We start from the raw sequence: 10,317 nt of genomic DNA, 5'->3' as shown, positions 1-10,317 counted from the left end.
CTTCGAAAAGAACTCAGAGAGAGCCAAAAAGAGATAAAAGATGCAATTAATGAAGTAAAGGCCTCAATTCAAAGCACAAACAACTGATTAGACCACATGGAGAACAGAATCTTGCTCTTAGAAGATGATCATTCCAAAAATGAACGCATAGTTTCTAATCTAGAAAAAAATATCCGACAGCAGGAATCTGATATTGAAGAAATATGGGCCCATTTTAAGAGAGCTAACCTAAGAATAATTGGAATAGAGGAGGGAAAAGAAAGTGAAACCAAAGGGATCAACAATCTCTTCAAGGAAGTAATAGCAGAAAATTTTCCAAACATAGAGCAAGAGGTTGATACACAGGTCCAGGAAACTTATAGAACTCCCTTTAGACAGGATCGGAGAAGAGGATCCCCACGCCACATAATTGTCAAAATGACCAAGGTGGAAGCCAAGCAGAGAATCTTAAAGGCAACAAAAACAAAGGACCAAGTGACATTCAGAGGCAAACCAATTAGAATCACTCCAGACTTCCCAAACCAAGTTATGAGAGCCAGAAGGGCTTGGAGTAACATATTCCAAACTCTGAAATAAAACAACTTCCAGCCAAAAATTTCCTACCCAGCAAAACTTTCTATCAAATTAGATGGAGAAATAAGAAGCTTCAATGACGAACAGAAACTGAAGGAATTTATGTCTTCAAAACCAGCACTAGAGAAAATACTCAAAGAGATTAACTACAAAGAAGAAATAGGTAACACACACCAGAACCAGAGAAACAAGAGTTTCCATCCAACAGACAATTAAGATTGGTTATCTGTGGAGATTCATTACTTATGTTAGTCTTTTACCTATCTCTAAATGGTATTGTTTGCCTTTATTGTTGTTAATTTTTAGGATTTCTAGTTGGAATATTAATATATCTTCAGATATAGCATTTGGAAATATTTTATCCCATTCTATTAGTAACTGTTAACTCTGTTTACTTTGTCTTTGGATATACAATATTTTTTTTATTTTTTAGGGAGTTTGTATACTCCTCTGTTGCCTGTGCCATTGAAATCATATCCAAGAAATCACTGCCAATTTCAATGTTGTGAGGTTTTATGACCCAGATTTTCTTCTAAAAGTTTATAGTCTTAAGATTTATATTTAGGTCTTTTATCTATTTTGAGTTAATATTTGTATATGGGATTAGGTAAGGGTCCAACTTTATTCTTTTCCATGTAAGTATTATTTTTCAACAATATTTAGTTAAAAGATTATTATTTCCACCACCAAATATTCGTGGAAACCTTGTCAAAAATAACTTGACAATATAGGGAAGAATTTAGCTCTAGGCTTTTATTTAACTCCAATGGTTTATATATCTGCCTTTAGAATAGTACTGCACTGTTTCAATTATTGTAGCTTTATATGGTTTGAAATCAGAAAATATATATCTTCTAGCTTTGTTCTTTTCCAAGATCGTTTTGGGTATCTAGAGTCCATATTCCATATTAGGATAGATTTTTTTTTCTGAAAAATAAATATATAAATATATGATAGTTTCACCTAAAAAAATAGAAAAAAAATTCTCTGGTAAGAAAGAAAGTAAAAAGAAATATTGAAATGTTAGCTTTAAGTCATCAAAAGCTTGGTATCAGACAAATGAAACTATTATGTGAGATTATCATTTTTAATTTTGGATAAATTGCTATAATACTAGATGTCAACCACTAAGCCAAGCATGGGAAGGAGGGATGGGGAGAGAATGGGGTGGGGATCGGGTGGGGGCTGACTGGGCGATGTGTGCATGTATGTCTACAAAAGTTTTTATCCCACTATGATGTATGAATACAGTGCACCAATATAAAATAAAAAAATAAAATTACATACTTACATATGTATGAAATAGCACCAATCATGAAAAAATTAGGAATTAAATGACAGGTTTAATTCTTTTATATAAAACATCTTCGTTTTTCATTAGAATGTTATATATTACATATTATTCCTGATGTGTAAAAAATGTAATCTATAGAGACTCTTAAATACAGCTACTAATTTGTGATGAAGTGAAGAGTAAGGCTTCAACCAGGCGTGGTGGTGCACGCCTGTAATCCCAGTACTTGGGAGGCTGAGGCAGGAGGGTCTCAGGTTTAAGACCAGCCTTAGAAACTTAGTGAGAATCTCAGAAACCTAGTGAGACCCTGTTTCAAAATAAAAATAATAAAATAGGGCTGGAGTTGCAGCACAGAGGTAGAGCATCCCTGGGTTTAATCCCAAGTGCCACAAGAAAATAAGACTCAAATTACAAGTCATTTTCTGGCCATTGGAAGTATGATGCAATGTGTGTGTGTGTGTGTGTGTGTGTGTGTGTGTGTGTGTGTGTGTGTGTGTGTGTGTGTGTGTGTGTGTGTGTTGTAATGTATGCATGTATTTGTGCATGCATTTGTATTCATAGTTAATTTTATTAAACATTGATAAATATTATTTCTCTTAATTTTTCAGGACACAGAATCCCTTAGCTATGGTTGCTTTGAGGTTAGTCACTGGCAAATGCTTAACTAGAAAAATCCATTTTGTAGTCTTTTTCTTTTATGTGTGTTTGGCAGTATGTTTTGCTAACTGGAGTCAAAGCTCATATGTAGATCAGAGACTGTGTCCTTCAGATGACTTTTCATTGACTTTCTAGGGGTTTCTATTAGCATCACAGTATTTTTACTTCTTCTGAACCCCTAGAAAAGTAAAAAGGTTTATTTTATTTCATAGGTCATTCATCTGATTCCCTTCTGGAAGCAGTTAATCAACCCATCAGGATGAACTTTTGAGGGCTATCTATGTATTTGACATGTGTTAGGTTAGGTGTTAATAAATAATTGTTGCTTAATTGATTGATCACTACTACAGAGAATCATTTGTGTTTTCCTGGTGGTCTATGGATGAACAGTGATTTTAAAAAATTCTGGTTAAAATAACTTTTTTGAACTCTTCAAGGATATGAAGATTGTTGTGGCACACTGTTCTTTTTCAAAAAGAGTCTTATTGAGATATAATTTACACTTCTGAACTGCAGCCATCACCACAATAAATTTTAGGACATTTTTAATCACTTTAGAAAGAAACTCATACCTTTAGCTATTACTTATGTGATGGTTAATTTTATGTATCAATACATATCCGGAGCCACAGTGTCCAGATATGTGGTCAAACATTATTATGGATGCTTCTACAGATACATTTTTTGGATGAAATCAACATTTATTTGTATGGACTTGGAGTAAAGCAAATTGCACCCATAATGTAGATGGACCTCACTGAGTCAGTTAAAGGCCTGAATAGAACAAAAATGACCTGTTCCCGCAAACAAGAGTGAATTCTGTGCTTTGGAATTGAACGGCAACATTGGCTCATTCTGTATCTTTGCCTACTAGATCACTTCTGAAGATTTTGGAACTTGCCAGCTTAAATAATTGATGGAATGGCTAATTTTAGGTGTCAGCTTGACAGTATTAAGGGGTATGTCAGAGAGCTGATAAAGCATTATTTTTGTGTATGTTTGTGAGTCTGTTTTTAGAGGAGTTGGCATTTGAATCTGTGGACTAAGTAAAGAAGATTGACTCTTACCCAAGGTGAGCCAACACCATCCAATAAGTTGAAGGCCCGGGAAGAGGAAAGGTAGACAGCAAAGGAAAGGTAAATTTGTTTTCAGTTTTGGAGCAGGCATTCACCTCCTTCTGCCCTTGGAAATCAGAACTCCAGCTTTCTGTAGTCCCCAGTTTGGAGAATAATTTCAGCTATTCTGAAATTATGTTTTTTTATTTATTCAGGTCTTTACTTTCTTAACGATATTTCTAGTTTTTAAGTATAAAATTTGTACTTTGTTAAATTTATTTCTCAATGTTGTATTATTTATAGTGCTATTGTGACTGGAATTCTTTTCTTCATTGGTGAATTGTTTACTGCAAGTGTACAAAAATACAATTCCCTTTTCAACTTTAATATTGTATACTGTAGTCTTTCTGAACTTATTATTTCTAATAGTTTTTTAGTGGCACTGTAGAATTTTCTTATTCTTTTTCTTTCTTTATTCCTTCTTTGTGCGTGTGTATGTGTGTGTTTTTGTGTGTTACTAGGGATTGAACCCAGGGTATTCTACCCCTGAACTACACCATTTTTTATTTTATTTTTATTTTGAAATAGGGTCTTATTAAGTTGCTGAGTCTGGCCTTGAGCTTGTGATCCTCCTATTTCAGCCTCCCAAGTATTGGGATTACAGGTGTGTACCACTATGGTTGGCTCCTTTGAGAAATTTTGAAAATTTCAAGCCAGGTGTGGTGACACACACCTTTTATCTCAGTACTTGGGAGGCTGAGACAGGAGTAATGCAGCTTCAACTACTTAATGAGGCTCTCTGCAACTTAGTGAGACCATGTTTCTAAATAAAGAATAAAAAAATAAGCCTGTGGTTGTAGCTTGGAGGCAGAATGCACCTAGGTTCAATCCCCAGTAAAACACACACATTGTATTTTTCAACACTAGGATTTTTTTCTTTTTTCTTTTTTTTAAAGAAGGGCAGACTGCCACATGCAACACCTCATTTGGATGTGTCTAGAGTCTTGGAAACTTGACTACTGTACATTCTACAAATGGACCTTGAGAATTTGTTAGGAGGTTCTACCAGCAGAGCACAGCTACTTGTATACCCTTGAATGATGACCCATCCTCCTTTATCCAGGGGAAGGTCATCCTTTTTGACCAAGCACATCTTTGGGAGGGACGCACATGGAGTGGTGAGGGAGGAAGGGGACACTCACGTAACCAGCCAGATCAGCCAAATCAACCCTAGTGATCAATGGGGTGACATGTCACAGCCAGATCCCTTACATCCTTGATTTGCTTTTTTAGCAACTTCCATTTATTGATATTCTCATTTGACCTAATACTGACAATGTTCCTTTCTTTGCTTCTTTAATCAATCCTCTATATTAACATTTTTTATGATGGCTACTTTGAAATCTTTTTCTGATAAATTTGACATCTGGTCATTTTCACAGGCAGTTCTGTTGCGTATGTTTTTTTTTTTCTTCTTCTGGAGAATGGGCCATACATTATTTTTTCTTGGCATGCCTCATACTTTTTTGTTGGTACCTGACATTTTAAGATATTACAGCTACATTATAAGACACACATGGTGATGCTTGCTTGTAGTCCCAGTACTTGGGAGGCTCAGATAGAGGATTGCAGGTTTGTGGCTAACCTCAGCAACTTAGGGAGACCCTGTTTCAAAATAGTGAAATAGGGTTGGGGGTGTAGCTCAGAGGTAGAATGCCTCTGGGTTCCATCTCCAGTTACACACACACACACACACACACACACACACACACACACACACTAATATAGCCACATTTTAGATAATATAGCTACTTTGAGGCATGTTTATGTTGTTTGCTTATTTATTTGGTATCTGACTTTCCCCTATCCTTGCTGTCTTATGCCTCCATAGTGCTAAACCTCTGAATTTTTTTCTCAGGGAGGCACAGCTTTGGGTATACCCTCAGTCACCTTGGGATAACCTTGTAGGACTCTCACTTATTTCATGATCATACCTAACTGCTGAATACCCAATGTCTGGCTCATTTCTTTATTATTGATAGCAATGTTCTGGAGCATAAATTCCTCTATATGCTAATAAAATCAAATTGTGTCTCCTTGGAAAGAATAGTTGTATAGGTCAGTGTTTGGTTTCTGTTCTGAATCCATAAAAGATCCTTCTAGATATTTCTGCAGTTCTTTCCAAGAAACTAGCTAGCTTTATAGTTTAGGTTATTCCTTCCTTTCTTTTTTTCTTTCCTTTCCTCTTGGTAGTACTGGGGATTGAACCTAGGGGCATTATACCTTACAAATACACTCTCAGACCTATTTTATTTTTTTATTTTGAAACAGAATCTGTTATGGTTTGAACTTAGAATGTCTCACTAGACCTCAAGGAGACAAGGCAGCCATATTGAAGGCAGGACCTGGTTGCTGAGTGGGGACTCCTGGGGATGTGGCATTGGGGATTATATATGGTTCCTTCTCCATTGCAATCTTGCTTTTGCTTCTGGCCTCTGTGATATGAGAGCAGAGCCCTTGCATTCTCTCTGCTATCTGTGCAGTGCTCTGAGATATGCAGATCTCACCTGCCCTAACATGGACTGAACCCCTGAAATCTCCAGAATTGTGAGCAAATAAATATTTTTCCTCTGAGTTGGGCAGGTATTTGGGATCACAGTAGTGAGAATATTGACAGAAACAGGATCTTACTATGTTGTTCTTGTCTCAGCCTCCCAATTACTTGGATTACAGGCCTGTGCTACCACACCCCATGACTTTTTCTTTATTTGACCCACAAATCTTTGAATTTTTTCACACCATAGTCTCTTCTATTTTTGGTAGTAATCTTTGGTTATCCTTCTCCTTACTCTTTTGCAAATGAAATGAAGTTCTTCAGAAAGAGATTAGAAACTATTTCTTTTTTTTTTTTTTTTTTTTGTGGCACCAGGGATGGAACTCAGGGCCATTGTACCACCAAGCTACACCCCCAGCCCTATTTTTTAGTCTTTTTAGTTTTTTTTTTTTTTTTGGTGGTACTGGGGTTCCTAGAAGCCCTTCTATCTCCGGGCTACACTCCCAGACCTATTTTTACATTTTTATTTGGAAACAGGGTCTCCTAAGCCAGCGCGTGCGGCTAGCTTCGAACCTGCGCGATCCTCCTGTCTCTGCCTCCCAAGTGCGGGGATTACAAGCGTGCGCCACCACGCCCAGCTAGTCTTTTTAGTTTTGAAACAGAGTCTCATTGGGTTGTGAAGGGCCTTGCTAAGTAGCTGAGGCTGCCCAGGAACCACAATCCTCCAGTCTCTGCTTTCTGAATGCTGGAATTACAAGCGTGTGCCACCACACTCAGCAGGAACTATTTCTTTTATAATCTGCTTTGTGCTCAGTCAAAAGCTCCAAGCCAAAACTCAGGAGCTAGAGCTTGAGACAATATCATGCTTTTTTTCTGGGTTACATCTCCACTGTAGGTGCTGAGTATAGGTGGCAGGAATAGTGGGGAAGAAGCCTGAGATCCTTTTGGTGTGCTCCTGGCCCATAATGATGTCCTCAAGAGCTAGGGAAGGGCTATCAAGGAACCAGTATTATCTATTATTAGTGTACCCTGCTTAGTGTATCATGTCACAGTTTCACAAGTGGAAATTGGGCAGAAGGAGGTCCCAGCACTTGACTAAACTTACCGAGAATAACAGGCAGCAAGGGCTGAGATAAACCCTTGTTCATCGTAGGAAGGTAGCCTCTATCTGGGAGCTTAGGGAAAAGGGAGCATCACATTCCAGGCTGTAGCATTCTAGAATGGAGCTTCTGGTTCACTGATCTGGGAGTGGGGAGAGTGGTCTTTATTCATACAGAATTTTCATAGATTTTATTTTGTAGATGTTCTTCATTTGCTCTTTGTACTTAGGACCATTTGTAGAGGCTTTATATGTCTGCCTTTTAATAGTATTCACTAGTTTTATTGAGGATAGGCTCCTTGGAGCTTTTCATGGTGTCATACCACTAACCTGGCATTATGGTGACTCATACAACATAAGCTAATAAGAGAGTCTCTTGATTGGTTGTGTGACTTCAGGGTCCTTCAGTTACCCTTTTAAGCAGAATTTTTAAACAGGGGGATGCTCAGATTATGTGGAATTAGAGATGCTCTGGGAGACCCAGCTTCCAATTTCATTTTTTCCCAACACCAGGTTATGATAAAATGGCAACACTTTTTATGTTTTGCCTTGTACCAATAACAGCTGGATTTAGATATTGTTCTCTTAAGTCAATCTTGATGATATAAGTTCTTTAGTTTAAGATTAGAGTAGCTCAACAGCTATCATTTTAAGTTGGCACTTACCCTCTTGTTTATATTATCATCCATAACAAGCCAGCAGACTTGGACTGTACAGTTACAGAGTAATAGCAGAACTCTGCATGTGTGGCCTTACCCTACTGGCACTATCTGCCTGGCTGGTATAGAGACAAATCACTAATATGTTAGCTTTTGTTGCTTGTGATTATTTGGGATGAATTATACTGAGATCTGTGTGACAAGCAAGGATCTTTCAGTTCCCATTGCTTAATAGTAATGTATAAACAAAAACGGTAAAAGTCCTTTACAAGTTTATTGTACAGGAGAGCATAAAATTTCTATTTTCATCATAGACTATACTCAAGTATCTTAAAGAACTCTGTAAAGGAAGAGATTCTTTGCCTTCATAGGTAGCAAAAATTAAGTCCATTAAAGACGAATGGAAATAAAAGGTCGAAAGTAGAGATAATTTTAACAATTTTGGCAGTATTGACAAGAAATGGCATTTTTAGGTTTTATTATATTTTTTACCATCCTAATAATTCAGATATGATTTTTCCATATCTTTTATTGGGCTTACATAGTCAAATATGAAAAAAATTCCATTCTTGGCCATAATCAAATGCCTATTTCCTTTGAATGCTTTTTTTCGGGATTGGTGAAACTAGGGCTATACAGGGACTTTCAAAAGTCTTTAGAGCAAAAAGTCTTGTAGTTTGCAGTTAAAAATGGGCTGTTTTGGGAAGCTGAGATAGGAGGATTGCAAATCGTGGACCTCTGCAACTCAGTGAGACCCTGTTTCAAAATAAAGAATAAAAAACAGGGCAGGAGACGTAGCTAGGAGGTTGAATGCCCTGGGTTCCATCCCCACATGCGAAAAAAAAGAAATAAGGTTGTTTTTCCAGAATTATCTTGTTAACTGTCCAGATTTTGGTAATAAGGAATGTGAGCTTTTATTATAGAAATTTTCAAATGCAATAAGCGGCTTAATGTACATTGGGCTAGGTACATTAAGCATTATTAATAGGACTTCTTTAGGAAATGACAGCTATTTAAAAGAGGGAATAGAGGGAATAGAAGGGAAGAAAAGGAAAAAAGAAAAAGGAGTAATTTTTCTAAGGAGAAATTTGGCCATGAAACATATGCAGATGAATTTTTTGGTGAGAAATGTTTGAAAATCATCTGTCTGGCAAATCATGTCTCATGCGTGACCTTGTCATCTTAATCCAACAGTAAATAGAAAACAAATGTTTTTTTTTTCTTTGAAGGTATGGTTATAACATCTTTCAGAAGTATTTTCAGTAAGCTTAATTAAAGATGATAAGGTATTTCTTCCTGTTTTGACTACTGTGATTGTGTAGGAGAGTGGCAGCATTCCATGGACTTGTTTTAATTACCCTGTTGGTATTCACGTTAACATCTGGTGGCATTGGTGAGCGCACCTGATGGACCACAAAGAACCTTGATTTATGAACCCATAATTGGGTTTCCAATAAACATTTGTCAAAATAATGTATTAGTTCAAACCAAGCCTTCTTTATTTATTCATATAAAAGAGCACTTAACTTTCAACAAAGAATTGCCTATCATCAAAATCACTCTATAAATGAATCAAATTTATGAAGACACAATTCTAGAGGGTGACTGCTCAAAGACTACAGCTTACTTTAACTCTTTAGAGACTTAGCATTCAAACATGTTTGTTTTCACCATTTTTTCTCATTTTTATTTTTAAATGATGTATGTTTCCATATTCAGATATTAGGTTACCTGCTATTAAATGAATCAAGAACTTAAGATATTTATTTAGTTACCAAACTAGCATATCTTCAGCAAGCATTATTCTATAACTATTTCAAATCCTATAGGACAATATGTATTTATCTCCTTATTTTACTTTTCAGTGGGAACAAAACATACACTGCCCTCTAACTGCTTTATGAATCTGTATAGCCACAGATAAGGGAATTATCTTTGATCTTTATTTTAAATATTTAGCTATTTTATATGTTTATTAATTTATTAGCCTTTGTTTTTTCTGGGGAACATAAGATGTAATTTATATAGCTTGTACAAGTTGTACAAACCACTATATGAAGCATTCTTTTAATATTTAGTATCATTTATAACCTTTTTATTATGGCAAAATATATAATATAAAATTGACCATTTGAAGTGTGAAATTCAATGTCTTTAAGTATATTCATAATTATATGAACTATATGTGGTTTATTTCTTTTTTTTACTTATTTTTTATTTTTTTTAAATTTTTAATTGGTGCACTGTATTCATACATCATAGTGGGATACAAACTTTTGTAGACATACATGCACACATCGCCCAGTCAGCCCCCACCCGATCCCCACCCCATTCTCTCCCCATCCCTCCTTCCCATGCTTGGCTTAGTGGTTGACATCTAGTATTATAGCAATTTATCCAAAATTAAAAATGATAATCTCACAAAA

This window comes from Muscardinus avellanarius, assembly GCF_963383645.1.
Source record: "Muscardinus avellanarius genome assembly, chromosome: 4".
NCBI classification, from domain to species: Eukaryota; Metazoa; Chordata; class Mammalia; order Rodentia; family Gliridae; genus Muscardinus; species Muscardinus avellanarius.
The sequence above is the reverse complement of the archived record's forward strand: the minus strand, read 5'-3'. Positions refer to the sequence as shown.